General features: G+C 37.0%; 1 long non-coding RNA gene across 1 annotated transcript in view; it reads left to right on the top strand.

Annotated features, from left to right (window-relative positions):
* Positions 1–18,567, top strand: part of LOC140712374 (uncharacterized) — a 35,365-nt gene extending 16,798 nt beyond the window's left edge. Inside the window, exons 3-8 of the long non-coding RNA XR_012093907.1 lie at positions 3,279–3,439; positions 3,594–3,692; positions 14,195–14,255; positions 14,442–14,539; positions 16,582–16,689; positions 17,241–18,567. This is a non-coding gene — a long non-coding RNA (uncharacterized lncRNA). The remainder of the gene's footprint in view (positions 1–3,278; positions 3,440–3,593; positions 3,693–14,194; positions 14,256–14,441; positions 14,540–16,581; positions 16,690–17,240) is intronic.
* Positions 18,568–21,176: the final 2,609 nt, after the last annotated feature.

Below are 21,176 nucleotides of genomic sequence, written 5' to 3'. Positions count from 1 at the left end.
AACATTAGACAGATCAATGAGACAGAAAGTTAACAAGGATATCCAGGAATTGAACTCATCTCTGCAGCAAGCAGACCTAATACACATCTACAGAACTCTCCACCCCAAATCAACAGAATATATATTCTTCTCAGCACCACATCACACTTATTCCAAAATAGACCACATAATTGGAAGTAAAGCACTCCTCAGCAAATATACAAGAACAGAAATTATAACAAACTGTCTCTCAGACCACAGTGCAATCAAACTAGAACTCAGGACAAAGAAACTCAATCAAAACTGCTCAACTACAAGGAAACTGAATAACCTGCTCCTGAATGACTACTGGGTACATAACGAACTGAAGGCAGAAATAAAGATGTTCTTTGAAACCAATGAGAACAATGATACAATATACCAGAATCTCTGGGACACATTTAAAGCAGTGTGTAGAGGGAAATTTATAGCACTAAATGCCCACAAGAGAAAGCTGGAAAGATCTAAAATTGACACTCTAACATCACAATTAAAAGAACTAGAGAAGCAAGAGCAAACACATTCAAAACATAGCAGGAGGCAAGAAATAACTAAGATTAGAGCAGAACTGAAGGAGATAGAGCTCCTTCTACCATTTATTTTTTGAGAGTTAGGAGGGTAAAAAATGGCCTCACTTAAGTTTGTTAAAATAAAGTATTCCCTACAGAGTTCATATTTCTTCAGTACAAAATTAGACAATCTGTTGAGAAACATGTTTGATTTTTATGGAATCAAATTTATGTATTATAAAAATATAAACAGGATGTAAAGAAGTAATGTAATCTTTTACACATAGGAATTAAGTATTTAGAACAAGAACTTTTTGGGGAAAAGATAATAGCATTGCCTTAGTAGTTTTTTAGTTGAAGTCACGTGAAAGTGTACATTTTCATACTGTTTATTAATGGTAATATAATATTCTTCCAGTACAGCCTCCTTCCTTTATCTGGTGTTGAGTTATTTCCTTTACAAGACCTCTCTAGTGATGTGTATTGTCACATCATTAAATTTACCAGGCATGTCTGTAACATTATAGTCACAGATATGTTATGAAGTACAGTCTCTCAAAATATGGGAAAACATGTTTGTCTGAAAATGGTGAAGGCTTTAAGTATCATATTTTCATTGGTATTAAAGTGTCCAGTGTATACAGTACACAATTTCAGACCTTGTTGGCATATGGCAAGAGAATACCTCTTATACAAAAGATGTAAAGAAGAACACTCCAGATGGAAACACTTGCAATGGAGCTTGAAATACTCCCACACATTTCATTATTAAGTAGAAAACTATAATTAAATGATTCTTAAAACTGATACTAATTTCTGAAAAGGCATCAAAGTTATAAATATGCAGCTATTTAATACTTTCCTTCTTTCTAATTCTAGAAAGTTATAAATCAAACTAACTTTGAAAACTGGTTCTAACCTATATTCTTTTTTCAAACAAATTTTATGAAATCTATGTGTTCATATAAAGAAATATCAATCATAACATAGATCACATGATATTCTTACTTATTCTCTTGCCAGTCCAGTTTTCTCATGACATTATGCTAGTACCACTTTATTTGCTTGTGTATTTAAGGTTCTGTGCTGAAAAGTTGATAACATATAACAAACATTAAAATGTAAATTTTCTGAAGGGGGAGAATGGGATGTTAATTTAAGGAAAAATCTATTGAAGTGAAAAAACTGAACTTTTATAAAGGACAGAGTTTTGCTAAGAATTAGAAAGAAATACATTCACTGCAAAATATGACTTAAATTCTCTAACCTTTGTAGTACTAAGAGAAAAACTCATAGAACAATATTATTTGTAATTTTTTTCTCAGATTAAACAGCAGTACACATGTATAGTCTCTATTATCTAAACCTAAAATAAGTTAGAATTCTAGGTTATTTATATGATTGTATTTTTCTATTTAAGCAATTCTCATGTTCAGTATAGTCTCTGAAAATATTAAAGGGCACAATTCTGTAAGTGATACATCATTGTCAGGATAATTTCTCTTCTTAAAATTAAACATTTTAAATAATATTTGACTTATTTAAAATGTAGCAGGAGTGGCAGAAAATACCACTAGAGCAGGAGAAGGTACATTGCAAGATTTATTAGTTCAATTCAGATTTATTAATTGGTTTCTAAAATAAACTATAAATAGGAAATGTCTATTTACAGTTTGCTTAATTGATAAGTACATCAGTTGGCTATTGTTTGTTCAATAGATAGTATGCTAATTATTTTTGTATACACATTTAATGAAAGATATAAACACATGCTTATAATTAAGAGTATATTTATGATTTTCAGCAAACTATCACAAGAACAGAAAACCAAATACCACATGTCCTCACTCATAGATGGGAATTGAACAATGAGATCACTTGGACACAGGAAGGGGAACATCACACACCATGTCCTATTGTGGGGAGAGGGGAGCGGGGAGGGATAGCATTAGGAGATATACCTGATGTAAATGACGAGTTAATGGGTGCAGCACACCAACATAGCACATGTATATATATGTAACAAACCTGCACGTTGTGCATATGTACCCTAGAACTTAAAGTATAATAAAAAAAAAGGAGTATATTTATGCCTCATTAATTTGTCATTTTCCATATCTTTAGAAAACTCTCAAATAGTCGACATATCTGTTTTTGGCTCTAACTCTCTGCCATCCCTGTGGAACTTTTAGCCTACACACTGCAGTTGTTTTGAGAAAACAAAGGCATCATTCTCTTCTCAGGGTTATGGTTGTGATTTAAGGTCAACAGACCTAAGACTCATCTCGTAATGCATAGCCAAGCAGTTATAGTTCATAAGCAGTCATGTGACTGGTGACATTTTAAATCTTCAGTCTTTGACTTTGTCATTGGTTGACCTTCGTCTTCAGTAAATGTTCTACATTTCTTGGAATACAATAAAAAATGCCCAAGTCAATTTGGTTGTTGTCAAGTTACTCAGATTTTTCTCACCACTTACTAGTACTCCACCTCTAGCATCCAGCCAACGAGACTACATAGAATTTCACAGTGATCTTTCCCAGCTCCAACTCTTGGCATTTGCTCCTGCCTTCTGTCTGACATATGGTTTTGTTGTCCTTCTGGTATCAACCTGCATATCTCCTCCACCAAAAAGTCTACAATATTGACCCAAAACTTGGATGTCCCATCTGTGTGTTCCAGTAGTGCCCTATTTTAAATCTGTCATGATATCTATTACTAAGTGTGAAAATTACCTGTTTGTTTTTTCAGGTTATATAATAGTGTAACATTGCCAAGAAGTGGATTATCTCATCTTCATCCTGTAATTCCAGTGTTTGTCACATGGTTGTTGAATAAATGAATAAAGAATGAGAAAGCCAGAAGCTCTGATACATAGTCATAATGATAATTATTTCAATGCACAACTATGGGTGAGTTATATTTAACAACAATTTTGTATAATAGTTACATATACATTTTTGTTTATTCTCAGTAACACAGAGCAGGTTCTCAACCCTTTTCTGACTTCCACTTAGTTTACCATAAAAACTTTTAGGTGAAGAACATAAACATTTTTCTTTCCAGGTGGTGCTGAACTACAATCAATATTTTCTGCAACTGGCTCCTCTAGGATCTACTGATTTAAATCTAAAAGATGAAGTCAGTAAAGCATCAGAAAAAAAGGTACTAACTTTTATTTTAAAATTATATAATATAAAAAATTGTAATATTTTATTACTGGAACGCTTACTTGAACTTTTAATGGTTTTTTATTTAACATAAAACATATAAAAATTTTTCTTAAAAAGCATAATATTTTTATATCATACATGTTTGGTGAAAATTTATGGCTGGGCGTGGTGGCTCACACCTGTAATCCCAACACTTTGGGAAGCTGAGGCGGGCAGATCACAAGGTCAGGAGATCGAGACCATGGTAAAACCCCATCTCTACTAAAAATACAAAAAATCAGCCGGGCGTGGTGGCAGGTGCCTGTAGTCCCAGCTACTCAGGAGGCTGAGTCAGGAGAATGGCATGAACCTGGGAGATGGAGCTTGCAGTGAGCTGACATTGCACCGCTGCACCCCAGCCTGGGTGACAGAGCGAGACTCCGTCTCAAAAAAAAAAAAAAAAAAATTATGTGGCATTTTAAACCATGTTTCTAGGCTTCTTTAACAAACTTTTTAGTGGATCTTGCAAATAAAAACCTGTATTGAGTTTTACATACTCAAATGTTTCAATAGGCAGCTGTTTAAACAAGTAAAATTACCAACTTTTTATTAGTGCTTTGTATCCTGTAATTTTTATTACAATTACAATGGTAGATTTAGATTTCAACCGACATCATTTTGTTATATTAGTACTGTGGTCATTGGCAATGGTTGCATGTAATGCAATTGACACCATACCATCAAATTTATGTAATTTTAAGTGCTGATTTATATGGATCTTTCCTCATGAAAAAATAAGGTTTTCCTAAGACTTTTCACCTTTTATGTTACTTACTTATTTGTTTTTTGATTAGCTTTTGAAAACAGTCTTAAAATCAAAGTTTCAAGCTTTATTACAAAGAACATTATCTGAACCATTTGAGAGTAAATTGCTGACACTCTACCATGATTTCTGATTTCTTAGTGGGTATTCCTACAAGTCAGGACATTCTATGTGACTACAATATAATCTTCACAGAAATTTAGCATTAATATATTCTAAGATTTAATTCTTAGATTTTTTGTTTTATTACTTGTCTATAATATTCCTTGTTGCAAAAGATTCCATTCAGATCCATTGATTATATTTATTTTTTATATCTCTAAGACTTTCAATGAGAGCAGTTTCTCAGTCTTTCCTTGATATTTATGACCTTGAATCTTTAGAAGATAAAGTTTAGTAATGCAGAATGTTCTTCAATTGGGTTTTTGTAATGTTTCCTTGTAATTAGTTTTATATCATACTTTTTGAACATGGCTATCACAGAAATGCTCCTGTGATCTTATTGCATCCTATTATTTGACCACAGTTTTGATTTGGCCTGTTACTGGTGATGTTAGATTTTATTATTAATGGTGGTATCTGCTGAATATCTTCTCTGTCATGCTATTTTTTCACTTTTTAATGAATTACTATTTTGTAGAGAGTTCATTTGAGACTATATGAATATCTCTTTCTCATCAAACCTTCAAGCTATTAATTTACTTGTATCAGTATAGATTCATGGTTCATTCTATTTAATAGGTTATAACTTGTTAATTTTTTTTATTATTATACTTTGAGTTCTAGGGTACATGTGCATAACGTGCAGGTTTGTCACATATGTATACTTGTGCCATGTTGGTGTGCTGCACCCATCAACTCGTCAGCACCCATCAACTCGTCATTTACATCAGGTATAACTCCCAGTGCAATCCCTCCCCCCCTCCCCCCTCCCCATGATAGGCCCCGGTGTGTGATGTTCCCCTTCCCGAGTCCAAGTGATCTCATTGTTCAGTTCCCACCTATGAGTGAGAACATGCGGTGTTTGGTTTTCTGTTCTTGTGATAGTTTGCTAAGAATGATGGTTTCCAGCTGCATCCATGTCCCTACAAAGGACACAAACTCATTCTTTTTTATGGCTGCATAGTATTCCATGGTGTATATGTGCCACATTTTCTTAATCCAGTCTGTCACTGATGGACATTTGGGTTGATTCCAAGTCTTTGCTATTGTGAATAGTGCCGCAATAAACATACGTGTGCATGTGTCTTTATAGCAGAATGATTTATAATCCTTTGGACCCAGTAATGGGATGGCTGGGTCATATGGTACATCTAGTTCTAGATCCTTGAGGAATCGCCATACTGTTTTCCATAATGGTTGAACTAGTTTACAATCCCACCAACAGTGTAAAAGTGTTCCTATTTCTCCACATCCTCTCCAGCACCTGTTGTTTCCTGACTTTTGAATGATCGCCATTCTAACTGGTGTGAGATGGTATCTCCTTGTGGTTTTGATTTGCATTTCTCTGATGGCCAGTGATGATGAGCATTTTTTCATGTGTCTGTTGGCTGTATGAATGTCTTCTTTTGAGAAATGTCTGTTCATATCCTTTGCCCACTTTTTGATGGGGTTGTTTGTTTTTTTCTTGTAAATTTGTTTGAGTTCTTTGTAGGTTCTGGATATTAGCCCTTTGTCAGATGAGTAGACTGCAAAAATTTTCTCCCATTCTGTAGGTTGCCTGTTCACTCTGATGGTAGTTTCTTTTGCTGTGCAGAAGCTCTTTAGTTTAATGAGATCCCATTTGTCAATTTTGGCTTTTGCTGCCGTTGCTTTTGGTGTTTTAGACATGAAGTCTTTGCCCATGCCTATGTCCTGAATGGTACTACCTAGGTTTTCCTCTAGGATTTTTATGGTATTAGGTCTAACATTTCAGTCTCTAATCCATCTTGAATTAATTTTCGTATAAGGAGTAAGGAAAGGATCCAGTTTCAGCTTTCTACTTATGGCTAGCCAATTTTCCCAGCACCATTTATTACATAGGGAATCCTTTCCCCATTTCTTGTTTCTCTCAGGTTTGTCAAAGATCAGATGGCTGTAGATGTGTGGTATTATAGGAAACTTGTTAATATTTTTCAAAACTTTTTCTTTGGAGAAATGTTCAACTTTTTCATATAAAAAAGTCATGACTTTACATCATTGGAGCACTTGTGGCATCAATAGTGGCACTTCACATGTTTTGAGGTTCGTGGCATTGCAAAAAGAATAATGGAAAACAGACAAGAACCATGAGAAATTACCTTTTACTGTACGACACATTTTCCTAGGTAAACGAATTGCTCCTGTGGAGACGATTATCATCACATGGTGTTTTGAGCTGATACTCCCAACACTTGAGCTCACTGCAGTAGTACCAGGTGGTCATAAACTTACTACAGTAGTACAATACATACTAAAGTTAACTTTGTGCAGTTATAATTTAATGCTGCATTTTTATGCTTGTTTACATTTCTCTTAGTTGAAGCTGGTATCATGTTCTTTATATGCATACATTTTGATAAATTTTCACTTTTTATAATTGATTTTGTACATTTCATGGTAGCAATGATAACATAGACTAGTAATTGTATAAATATTTTTGTTTGCTATTTCTGTTATTTGGTTCATCTGCAGGTTTTTACAAATTGCCATTAATTTCCAAATTGTTTCATATTTCTTGAAAAATATCTGCTAACAAGAGCATCCATGCAGTTCACACCATGTCATTTAAGGGTCAATTGCATCTGTAACTCCCATCTCTGATAGTAACCTGGCTCCCTTCATGCTTAGTATATAGTAAGTCCTTACTTAATGTGGTCAATAGGTCTTGGAATTGAGCTTGAGTGAAATACGTATAATAAAACCACTTTCACCATAGGCTAACTGATATAAATAAGAGTGACATTCCTATGATATATTTCTGGGCCCAGAAACATCACCGAACTTCTAAATAAGGACCCAAAACACTTCTAACAAACATTAAACATTGAAATCAATGTGAGCTTTACATAGCTTTACATAGCTCACATTGATTTCAATGTTTAATGTTTGTTAGAAAACTTTTTCTAAAGATTAATAAAAATAAGTAAGATATTTTTTACTCAAATTTCTGGTGAACCACTGAGTGATGGCAGTTGTAGTGGTGGTGGGTTGCATCAAGCAATCAATGTCAGCAGATTTCAGATTGTAAGGAGCACCACTTACCATTATGCAGTTCAGAAACAGGAACAAGTATGTCAGCCTCACAGAGTGCTTTTGTATGGCATCATTGTCAACAAGAGCACTTTTGTGATTATCGTAGTTCTCACAGATTTTTATTTTACAGTAATTTGCATTCATTCACTTGATCCTTTTCCAACCTGCTTGTTCCAGTTCGGGTTTGCAGATGGCAGGAGCTTCTCCTGGCAGTTTTGGGTGCCAGGAGGGAACCCTATTATTATAGAGTTTCTTTGTCAATGGTGCTCAGTGATTTAATCTAAATGATAAGTGTTTGAAAAGGATTAATTGTCCTACATCAAACTTGTAAGCAATGTCATGTACATAATGACATTGCACACTCACTCACACACACATCCACTGTTGGTTAGACTGGCATCATGTAGACACATCAGTTAATCTCATCTACTGAGCTTTGGGATGTAGGACAAAAACAGAGTCCCTGAAGAAACCCCACACAGACATGATGAGAACATTTAAACGCCTCACGGACAGGGACCTCAGATGAGATTTGTTTTTCATCAATGTTATAATGAAATGCCATTATTCAAGGACCTGCTGTACTCACTTATTTGTTCAGTACCCTTCTGTGTGAACAGTCTCTTGTGTCTCTGTCCTTAGGCGAGTCCTCACTCCCTCTGGGACTTCAACATCCTTCATCAGGTTGCCTCTGCTGCTTTCCCTCTGTCTTCACCCCTGTCTTTCTCAGATGTTTTGTGCCAAGCTGCCCTTTTAGGCAGAATTTTTTTTCTGCTCAGGTGCTGAAAACCAATGCTAGGCTGTCCATCTCCATCCCTGCATGGATTCCTCCTGACTCTATTTAGTTTTTGACATTTTATTATATTTCACCCACCATTCAGGGGTGCTCTCAATTGATTCTTTTCTTTTTTTTTTTCATTATACTTTAAGTTCTAGGGTACACGTGCACATGTTACATATGTATACATGTGCCATGTTGGTGTGCTACACCCATTAACTCGTCATTTACATTAGGTGTATCTCCTAATACTATCCCTCCTCCCTTCCCCAACCCCACGACAGGCCCCAGTGTGTGATGTTCCCCTTCCTGTGTCCAAGTGTTCTCATTATTCAATTCCCACCTTTGAGTGAGAACATGCAGTGTTTGGTTTTTCTCCTTGCAATAGTTTGCTGAGAATGATGGTTTCCAGCTCCATCCATGTCCCTACAAAGGACATGAACTCATCTTTTTAATGGCTGCATAGTATTCCATGGTGGGTGTATATGTGCCACATTTTCTTATTCCATTCTATCATTGATGGACATTTGGGTTGTTTCCAAGTCTTTGCTATTGTGAATAGTGCCGCAATAAACATATGTGTACATGTGTCTTTATTGCAGCATGATTTATAATCCTTTGGGTATATACCCAGTAATGGGATGGCTCTTACTTAAGGTCAGAGTTGATGGTCAAAAAATGTGTACATGTTGTCTATTTACCAATGTGATGAGTCCTGGGGTCTGTAGGTAGAGCTTATATGATAAAAGAGCATAGTTTAGTAAGTTCAAGAGAATCTTCTCCAAGGAAGTGATATTGAAGTTATTGAAAGATAAGTAGGGGATGGCTATACAGGTCAGGGAGGTGTGAGGAAGGATTCAGAGAAGGAGCATTCATGGCCAGGATCAAGCAGAGGCATAGGACTTGAGTTGCTGTGGCTATGCGAAGTGTGGCTATGCGAAGTGTTTTAGTGGGGATGGGGATGGGGATGCCTGAACGTGACTCTTCTTTGCCAGACTGTGATGAGGGGTTCGGGACACTGGGCACCCTGATCCTGGCCAGTAAATATGGTAACCTTCTACTGTGATCTGAATGTTTGTGCCCCCATACCCCTATATTTTATATGCTGAAACCCAAAATCATAAAGTGATAATATTAAGAGATGGGGCCTCTGGGAGGTGATTAGGTTTTGAGGGCAAACCCCTCACAAATGGTGGGATTAGTGATTAGTGTCCTTATAGAAGGGACTCCAGAGAGCTCATTGCCCCCTGCGCCATGTGAGATACAGTAAGAAGACACCATCTATGAGGAGCTAGTTCTTTTAATTGTGATGTTAGGGGGTCAATTTTAGATCTTTCCAGCTTTCTGTTGTGGGAATTTAGTGCTGTAAGTTTCCCTCTTAACATTGCTTTAGCCATGTCCCAGAGATTCTGGTACATTGTCTCTTTGTTCTCATTGGTTTCAAAAAACTTCATTATTTCTGCCTTAATTTCATTATTTACCCAGTGGTAATTCAGGAACAGGTTGTTCAATTTCCATGTAATTTTGTGGTTTTGAGTGAGTTTCTTAATCCTGAGATCTAATTTGTACATATACAAATTAGAGTACACCATGGAATACTATGCAGTCATATAAAAGAATGAGCTCATGTCCTTTGCAGGGACATGGATGAAACTGGAAGCCATCATTCTCAGCAAACTAACACAGGAACAGAAAACCAAACCCTGCATGTTCTCCCTCATAAATGGGAGTTGAACAGTGAGAACACATGGACACAGGGAGGGAACCATCACACACCGTGGCTTGTCAGGGATTGGAGGGGAAGGGAAGGGAGAGGATTATGACAAATACCTAATGCATGTGGGACTTAAAAGCCAGATGACGGGTTAATAGGTGCAGCAAATCATCATGGCACATGTATACCTATGTGGCAAACCTGCACGTTCTGCACATGTATCCCAGAACTTAAAGTAAAAATTTAAAAAAGGATATACATATCATATGCATAAAAAAGATACAAAATGCTTATGAACAGAAAGATTCTATATTGTAAATAAGTCATTTATATTTATTAAATAATGGTTGAATGAAATCCTACTCAAAATCCTATCAGGTAATTTGAAAATTGACAAGCTAATTTTAAATGTATTTGAAAATGTAAAAGACCGAGAAGAATCAAGAAAGTTCTGAAGAAGAGCAGAGCTCAAGAATGTATACCATCAGGTGTTTCAATCTTTATTACAATTAAAATAAGATGATATTAGCAGAAGGACATATAAATAAAGAAACCAGAAACAAATTCATATTTATACTATCCCCTGATTTATGACAAAGGTGAAACTGCAGTGTAGTGAGGCCACAATAATCTTTTCAATAAATGTTAGTAGATCACTTGGATATCATTATGGGGGAATAAAAGAATTTGACCCCTATCTTACATCATAAACAAAGGTCAGTATAGGTGGGTTATAAAGCTAAATGTGAAAGGTTAAAAATTTTTTTATAAAGCTTCTGTAACAGCCGGGAGCAGTGGCTCATGCCTGTAATCCCAGCACTTTGGGAGGCCAAGGCGGGCGGATCACGAGGTCAGGAGATTGAGACCATCCTGGCTAACAAGGTGAAACCCCTACTCTACTAAAAATATAAAAAATTAGCTGGGCATGGTGGCAGGTGCCTATAGTCCCAGCTACTCGGGAGGCTAAGGCGGGAGAATTGCTTGAACTCGGGATGAGGAGGTTGCAGTGAGCCGAGATCATGCCAGTGCACCCCAGCCTGGATTACAAAGTGAGACTCCATCTCAAAAAACAAACAAACAAACAAGCAACAACAAAAAACAAAGTTTCTGTAGCATAAGAGAATATCTTTATGACACTGAGGTTGACAAAAATTTCTTGAAGCATTAATTATACAGGAAAAGTCTGATAAATTGGACTACATTAAAATTAAGAACTTTGTGTTAAGAAAGTCACCATTAAGAGAAAGTAAAGGCAAGTTAAAGTGGGAGAAGATATCGGCAATGTTTATGTCCAATCAAAAACTTATATCCAAAATATATGAAAAACGCCTATAAATCAGTTACAGAATATATTGAAAGAGCCAATTAAGCATCAGAAAATGTCTTCATCAAGGGCATGCAACTTAAAGTGACAATGGGATACCATGACACACAGACCAGTCTGGTCAAAATAAAAAATACAGACACTGTCAAGTGACTGCAAAGATATGGAGCAACTAGAACTGGCAAAGGTAAAATAGCACAACCACTTCAAAAAATTCTTAGGCAGCATTTGATGAAGTTAATATATACATATTTTAAGACCCAATTTCATACTTGTTATATACCCGACAGAAATGAATACAAGTGTGTTCCAAAAGACATATAAGAATGTTCATAGCAGCAGCATTTGTCATAGTCAAGAGCTGGAAGCAACCCAGTTGTGCATCAGTGGTAGAATGGATGACTACATTGTAGTGTATTCTTACAATAAAATACTATAGAGCAATGAAAATAAACAAACTATGGCTATGTTCAACAACATGGATAAATCTTACCAACAATGTTAGACAAATGAAGCCAAACCAAAAAATACACATATTCTATGAATCCATATATGCAAAGTTCACAATAGGTGATAGTGGCTACTGTTTTGGGAAGTAGTGAGGAAAGGACTAAGAGAGTACTGCAGAGGGGGCTCTGTGTGTTTGTAATTTCTATTTCCCAGTGCAGGTGTGGTTTACATGAGCATGTTCACTTTGTGGAAATTCATTGAGCTGTAACTAAATATATGGAATTATTTATGAATGACATGATATATAATTCAATGGGAACTTGGGAGGATAGGGAGGAGGTGGGGGAGCTAAAGAGACGTGAGTGGCCAAATGCTTACAATTGTTATTGTTGGGTTATGTATACTTGGGAATTTGTTGTACTATCCTTGCCATTTTGTGTATGTTTGAAGTTTTCCATTATAAAAAGGACAAAAAAAAGACAGAGAAAACTAAAAAACAAAACAAAAAAAAAAGTATTGTGCTTGTTACTAAAACCAATCTTAAGGCCAGTTACTAAAATGTAAACTCCTACAACTTTGAATAGCTATTTGCTAATACATTGATTTGCTGCATTCTTGGGATTAGCTTAGCCTGTCCATTCCTTTTTTAACTTGCTCCCTTCCTTCCCTTTTAATAAAGTCCTGCCTAAGCTCTAGGTTCTATTTTCCACCTCTCCCCTAAGATTAGGGATTGTTCCATTTTAAGTCAGTGGCCTTATCTCTCCCTGTTCTCCTAGTGTAACTCTTACCTTACCTAGCAGCAGGCCCTCTGTATTAGGGCAGCCCATGATATTGCTTTAATGATTAATCTTCCCTTATCCACAAACTTAACTGTTGAGAAGCAGGAGAAAGTGTGTGCCCAGGAGCTGGATTCAGAGACCCATGGTTACCCAATTCTACTTATGATTCCATTCATTACACTGTTTTAGGAAAATAAACAGATCTTGATGTTTGCATAAGAGTTGATTCTTCAACAAGCAAATGGGAAAATTGGCAGGCCCAGATATGTGCGTATAGCTGCTATTGGTTGGAAATTTGAACACAAAAATCTTTATCTACCCAGCCTGTGAGCTACAAATCTGGACTGAGTATAAAAAAGAATAAAACTAAATACCACATGTTCTCACTTATAAGTGGAAGTTAAACATTGAGTACACATGAACTTATAGATGGGAACAATAGACACTGGGGAACAGGAGAAGAGAAGGAGAGAGAAAAGGGTTGAAAAACTACCAATTGTGTGCTGTGCTCACTACCTGGATGATGGATTTATTTGTACTCCAGCCTTAACATTACACAATATATCTTTATAACAAACTTGTACTTGTACCCCCAAATTTAAAATAAAAGTTGGAAAAAAAAAAGAATAAAAAGTGGCTGGCTATGTAACACAAAGATACTGTGGCTTGTCTTAAAAATAGGCTCTGACCCCTGAGGATAAAAATCAGACTTCTCCATGCGGGTCTAGTTGACATGATTAGACAACTCTACTAGAGTTCTGCCTTAGTGGTTGTCATATACATTGTCATAGACATCCTTGAAAAGAAAAAACAAGACAAGAGAGGAAAACTGAAGCTTCAAAATCCTTCCTGTATTTTCTAAACATCTCTCATTGGATTGCTTGCGTTCCTCCAACTGATAGATTCCAGAAGCTCATATAGTTACAAATAAGAACATGAGTGGTAAATATCCCCCCAAATTATTTCAGAACTCAGTCATTATAAATTGATTTTATATTCATATAGTTATCTTTTTATTGATCCATAATTCAAATTTAGCAAAAAATTAAAGATGAATCATAAATGAACACTTGGAAAAAGGTTCAATGTTGGCATTTTATCAAAATAGGTTAATAATTTCTTATTCCTTTCTCATAAAAAACTGGATAAATAGAAATTTTAATCTTCATAAAAATGGAAATTCCAATGCAGATCAAGTATTTGGTTGTTTGGTTTGTTGAAAGCTTGACTTTGTTCACTTCATTTAGACAGACTATAAGATGAAAAACTTTAACACTAGAAACAAAATTTAGCATTAGAATCACAGAGAATGGGATTTTGAAATGCCTCTGTAAGTTTATGGATGTTCCTAAAGTTCCATGTTTAATATTTTGAATAAAATAGGTGGCCATGCTCAGGATCTAGGAAGTTAATAGTAGCCTCTTTCTTTTTCAGATACGTGTTGACCAGTGGTCCTGCCACTGCCTATCTATTTGTTGAAAATATTGTTTACACAGTAAGTTTATCTCTGTTTGCTAAGCCATTCTTAAGTAGCTCATGTGTGACTTGTACTTCTTTCTCTAAACCCTATATATACGACCTCCCTTGTTATTATTCCTTATTTTAACTCCTCAAAATATATTTGATAGATCCTTTAAAGGCCTGAATGGTTATGAAATACAAAGTCAAAGTTTCTTGACAGGTGATTAGCAGATTTCCCCGTTCTTCAAATGGCCATTTCACATCTACCTGCAAAGGAGAGCAACACTCAGAATGGTGGTGTTTCTCAAATCATCCAAGGTAACAGAAAGTCTTTCTCTACTATTTATGAGAAGGCCCATCACTAGATTGAAAGCTCTTCTGGAAGTGTCTAGAATTGTTTCTCTATTCAGTATAGACATTTTCATGCTATGATTTATTTCTAAGCCTAGGGGAAACAATAAACAACATCTGGTTATCTTATTTCAAATTTGATATGTATAAATTGTGGATTGATCTTTATTGGAGCAAATTTGCAATCCAAATTCTCTTGGTGATTTATTTGCTTGGCACCTAATACACCTCTAAGCTTACAACAGTCATCTCATTTCAAATGTAAAGCCCCATTTTAAAAACAAAAACCATATACATACCCAAATATATAGAAAATAAAGAAAGACTAAAAAAATTTAATTTCCATAATTTTATCAAGAGACAGTCACTACTAATGCTTTGCTGGGGATCCTTCCAGACATTGTTCTATGTCTGTGTGTGTGTGTATTTTTAAATAAGATGATGCATTACAGAACACAAGGCTTTATTATTAAAAAAAGATTAGACACAATTTCTATGCCTTAAAATATAATTTAACACAATTATTGTTTATGATTATAGATTATTAAGTTTTATAGATGTTCCATCATTTATTTCAGCAGTCTCCTATTTTAGACATTTTCATTATTTCCAACATTTAAAGATTATATCTAAATCTTTATTTTTGTCTCTCATGAAGTATCATGACCTGCCTGATGTTTAAATGCTCTGCTAAAAAAAATGAGTATGAGGTGATAAGTCAATGTGGAATAGGTAATCTCCTAAGATAGCAGTCCCCAACTTTTTTGGCATCAGGGACTGGTTTCATGGAAGATAATTATTCCATGGACAAGAGGACTTCCGGGAGTCTCCTAGGAGCTGGTTTCCAGATGCTTCTAGAACGTTACATTTATTATGTACTTTATTTCTTTTATATGTTACATTGTAATATATAAGAAAATAATTATATACCATAATACAGAATCAGTGGGAGTCCTGAGCTTGTTTTTCTACAACTAGATAGTCCCATCTGGGGGTAATGGGAGACAGTGAGAGATCATCAGGCATTAAATTTTCAGAAAGAACATGCAACCTAGGTCCTTTGCATGCACAGTTCTCAATAGGGTTCATGCTTCTATGAGAATCTAGTGCCCCTGCTGATCTGACAGAAGGCAGAACTTCAGGTGGGAATGCCAGTGATAGGAAATGGCTATAAATACAGATGTAGCTTTGCTTGCGCACCTGTTGTGCACTTCCTGCTGTGCAGCCTGGTTCCTAACAGGTCATGGTCTGCTACCAGTCCATGGCCTGTGTTGTGGGATGGGGCCCACTGCCCTAAGAGACAGTGGCAATTAATCCAGGTTAAATGTGATGATGTCTTTAGCCTAGGATGTTAGAGGAGGAGGCAGTGAGAAGTGGTCAGAGCCTGGATTTATTTTATCTTTTTAAAAGCTAAGAGAACTTGCATATAGATTAGATTGTGTGTTGTGGAAGAAAGAAAGAAGTCAAGGGTCATCATATTAAGAGGACAAAGGAGGAAAAATGAACAACTCAGTAGATGCTTAAAGAAACACTGTTAAGAGGCAATATCCATTCCAGATTTAAAAAAAAAATTCTTTGCAAATTGAACAGAACAATTGAAGTCCCAAAATGATCAATAAAAACATCTTACTGATTTTGTCCATTCAGCCACTCTCTTACCAGATTAATGAATCCTTGTTGTATACAGCCTTAGGTTGGAGCAAACACTTGCCATGAATTGAGAGGAACCCGCGTCACTATGGTATAAATCTTAAGAGAAAGGCCAGCCATGACAGCAAAAGCATGTTCATCTTCAGAGTACTTTGGGGACACTCATAACTTCAAGTCATTGTTAAAAATTCTGAGACAAGGGAATTAGGAAGATTGACCTCCCCAGTAAGCTATGAGTCATGAGAATCTTTCCATAAGGAGAGCTAGCTAGGATGCAGGCATTCTGTGGCAGGTGGAGTTCGGGTGAATCTGCCAGTCCAGCCGAGAAGCCGTGTCTAAGTGACTGTTTTCCTCTGCAGTTCAGTCATCTGACTGTCTGGGGAAGCACACTGACTGGTCTGGTGTTCTTTGGCATCTACTTAACCATCTGGTCCCCCATTCTTATTGCACTAAATATGAGAGGACAGGTAAGTATGCCAGATTGGAAGTTTGCCTTCTGTGTCTTGTGATAACAGTGTTTCTCCATGTGTAGGCAAGCAGGCTCTCTGTGTTTTGCAACTGTATTGAGGTTCAGTAGAGGCTGGTGCTACCTGTTTCTATCAGGATCTATCAGGAGGTAAACCAAATTAAAGAATCTGGAAGATGTCATCTAGTCCACAGAAATGGCATTTTAAATTTAAAGTATTATAAAAAGTCAACCTAAACCCCCTTACTTACCTGGCATGTCCACATTTTCATAATAAATTATGTGTTAATTGCACATCATACTGATATGTACACTTTATGGCCCTTTGGAAACTGGAGCTATTTTGAGTTATTCATAATCCAGTGATTATATTGGTTACAGTTTTGATGTTGTACTCTGATTAGTAGTTATCCTCTGTTGAGTCATCTGTGGAAGTTAAATCTAACAGCTCTATGAACCAGTATCTCTTTGAACTAGAGAGGCTGAGATTAAAGGTCTTTATACTCACTTGAATGTCTTTTTATTTTTTTCTTTTATACTACCTTTTTCTAGTGCATGAGATTGAGCCATCAACTGTGACAAACTGGATCATGGAATCTCACAGTATCAAGTTTGGATAGAAAGGAGCTTGGCAGTCTTGTGGTCCACACCTCCTCAATTGACCAAGGAAGCTGTGCAAGCACAGGTCTCCAGGTTCATCCCAGAGACCCCACCCTGGGGTTGCCCACAGCAATCCTGTCCTTAGACCCCCAAAACAGGCTGCTGGGCCCTATGTTTTAGGGACCTCTGCACTGGCCCTCCTTCGCTGGGTGTATTTCTCTGCACAGAGTGAAAAGCTGTGATGCACACAGCCCCTTCTAGTGTGTTCTCTGGGCTCCCAGGAACCCAGGCCTCTTTCTCAAACAGCCAAATGCCCATTACCAAGGCCTGCTTGGGCCTCCTTCCAGATGCAGGCCAGATTGCACAACCCTAGGTCCAAGGGGCAACTGTTTGCAAGGGGTGTGCACTGAGTAGATTGATGTTTGCACTGGTGTTTCCACCCACGTTTAAAGGAGGATGTTCATGCTGGGGCACAGAACCCAGTGGAAAGGGAAGAACAGTGGGTCAGACTTTAATTGGTGTTTCCCACCCAGGAATACATATTTTAGGGGCAGGTCTGTGCATGGCACAGCTGTCTGCTATCTCTGCCTCACTTACTCTGCAGAAGTAAATGAAACCCCTGGGTTGACTGCAGTCTAGACTGTGTCCAACAGCTGTTTTTTGTGAGGTAGCCCTTAGTAGTGTTGCTTGCCTTTTGACCTGGTGGCTCAATTGGCTAATATCCCAGGGTGCAGAGGACCTCCACTGAGGGTGCTAAGTGGGATGGACCTGTCCTGCACGAGTGGGTGTGCTTGCCCTCTAATGCATTTTTGCTTTTTGTAAGAAAAGAGGACAAATGTCTAATGTGCTTTTCAGTTCTTTTCCAAATTCAGACAATAGAGGAAATTAGAGGAAATTGAATAAACCCAGAAGATTGTTGTGTAGCAAAATGAGCATTTCCAACAAAGAAACTGTGTGTGTTTAAAGAAAGCAACTCTATTTTAAAGCAGTATGATTGAGCCCCACAAAACAAAGTGTCGGCTATAAGACAACAATCTTTTGGTAAGGTATTGGGGCTTAGAATATCTGTTTTGTGCTCTCTTCCTTCTGGTTCAGGGTTGATCTGCTATGATAAATATTTTATTTGGGGGATTTTTTGGTACTGGACAATAAACAGGGCCACAGCTGATTGCCACAGACAATTTTCTAATTTAGAGGACAGTGACAGCTGACAGGATGGGTCACTTGGTTTGTGATTGGCAAACTAAGCCCATTTGTCGAGGTTTCTAGGTTAGTGAATGCTCAGAAATGAAGGGTATTCTAGAAAAAACTGCTTTTTATAGGCCCAGCACGCTTCCGCTGCACAACTCTGCTATCAAAAAAAAGACTTTTTTTTTTTTTTTTTTTTTTTTTTTTTAGACAGAGTCTTCCTCTGTTGCCCAGACTAGAATGCAGTAGCAAGATCTCTGCTCACTGCAACCTCCACCTTCCATTTTATGCATGCTTTTCTCAATGCTTTTGACTTTAGTAGTGGTAGAGGGAATGCCATGTTACTTGACCTCTGTACAAAAGTCAGGAGGCTTGGCAGGGTTTACGCCCCAGGCAGTTAACCTTTCGCAAATCCCTTTACCTGCATTAATCTCCCAATCAGCAAAGTCAGAATAATACCACTCACCCTAATTACCTGAGAGGATTCTGGAAAATATATAACAACCTGTGGAAAATCTAAAACACGCATGCTCTTCTTTTTCCTGGAGTGATGAATTTTTAAACCTTCATGAATAGAAAGATTGCTGTGATTTAAACTCCAAATTCTCTCGGCTATATAGTTTTAACATTTTATAGGTTCTAAATTGGATGTTTCTCAGCAGTCAGTGTTTCTCCATTGATTACCTGCATTCAAATCATCTGGATTGCTTGTTAAAATGACAACCCCTCCACCTGCAGGCAATCACTCTCTCTCTTTCACACACACACACACACACACACACACACACACAGAGTGAATTTGGAACCTCTGGGTGTGGCACACCAGCACCTAAATTGTAATAAATCTTCAGGTCATTCTTTCCTTTAAACTTTGAGAACCACTGCTCCAAAACCCCTAAAGACTCCATTAGAATGTTTTAGCTGTCATCGGGTGTTACAGGAGAAGATGATACACTGAAGATACAGCTGAGAATGTCAGTGGAGGAGAGATTTGAAGTGAGAATCTGCCTAAGGTCAGGAGAACACTTGTTTTCAGATTAAGTTCTGTGGTGTGGGGCCATGTTTGCTTGCCTTAGCATCCATTCTTCTTCACCCTTTCCTAATTGTTCCCATATGTGCTGTGACTTTCTCCCTTATTCCTGGGGAAAACTTAATCCCATCCCTTCTGTAGTGATTGGTTCATGAAGCCAAGAGACATGGGGACACATTTGTCAGGGGCTTCTGGGATAGCAGCAAGTGTGCTCCTAAAAGAATCCATCAAAGAGACAGCTTTCTCATCTGAATGCTGTGGTTGCTACTGTGATGCTGGGAATGGTTCAGCCAAAGGAGGAAAACCACCCTCAAAATCCTACTGCTGGCATGAAAGATAGACTAGAAGACAAAAAGGCAAACAAAACCAAAAGTCTTTTTTATTGCTTTATTATTTGACAAGTAAACAAAACCTAAAAGTCTCTGTGTGATTGTTGACACCCTGTATAAAGCCAGCTTCAAAGCCCAACCCAAATGGGGCACTCAGAGAGTGTCTGCTTTGTGTGACTTGGCATTTTGGGCAACTCTTGCCAAGGAAGTTTCTCTCCACCCAAGTGAGGCTGTCAAGGTGTTTCCTTAGCTTCACAAGCACGTGGTCAGTCAAGGAAGTAAATGCTTTTTAAAAACAAACTCTTTACTATAGCATATTTAACTGTTTTACTACACCTAAAGTTGCAGATTGGTTTACAAACCTTGTAAAGAATTATTTAGTGTTGCGATTATTAGTTTTTTAGGCAGTAACATGCTGGAAAATGTCTAATGGGCATGTCTTAAGCTTATTGGAATTAATCTCAAATACAATATTGAATAGACTCAGTCCAGTTTTCTTCAAGTATCATATTTCAGAAACCCGAGGCCTGTCTGGTGAGGAGCAGTCAGCCCCATCAAGGAGGAAGTCCCATCCGTAGAGGTTTGCCTTTCTGTTTGAAATAACATTGTGGCATATTTTTGTACAGTTTTCTTGAATATTGAAGTTGCTGAATTATTTGTTGAAGTCTAATTTCCATTCTGACTTTTAAACTTGTATATTTTGTGGAACAGTAAGACTCACTTACAAGAAGTAACATGCTGTGTTTCTGTATGACATTCTTATCTGAATACAAAGCATGATGAGATGAGCAAAGTTAACATGGCAAGATTTCCTGGTTTCTCCCATACCTGTGACTATTGTCACCTGCACCCTGGGGTCCCCATTCGTGTATATTTCTCTTCTTGAAGCCTCCTGACATCAATCCCTGTCTGAGGCAATTTCTAGAACAAAAAAAAAAAAATGAAAACTATAACAAAAAGCCCTCTTCACTGATAATAAAAAAAGAGTCAAAAACATTGACTTGACCAGTGCTAGCGAGGTACGTTCTCATAGCCTATAAATATTTGGGATCTAAAATCAGAAAACTCAGGCGTCCATCAGACAACAATTTTGTCACAGAATTGCTTGTCATTGTTACCTGTAATACCAACTTGTTTTTGGTTTTCTTTTCCTAATTAACAAATGAAAAATAAAGTAGATTTTTTAAAGCTGAAAGCTACTTAAAGTGGTTTCAGGTTCTTTCTATACGCAGTGATGAGCACAGCACCTTTATCAAAATTGCCTCTGGATTCTCTTGAATCCTTCCAAATTAAAGTGACCCGAATCTGATTTCTTTTCTATTCAGTTAAAATTGTAACGGT

Source organism: Chlorocebus sabaeus, chromosome 9 (assembly GCF_047675955.1).
Source record: "Chlorocebus sabaeus isolate Y175 chromosome 9, mChlSab1.0.hap1, whole genome shotgun sequence".
Classification (NCBI taxonomy): Eukaryota; Metazoa; Chordata; class Mammalia; order Primates; family Cercopithecidae; genus Chlorocebus; species Chlorocebus sabaeus.
Note: the sequence above shows the minus strand (reverse complement) of the source record. Positions and strands in the feature narration are given on the sequence as shown.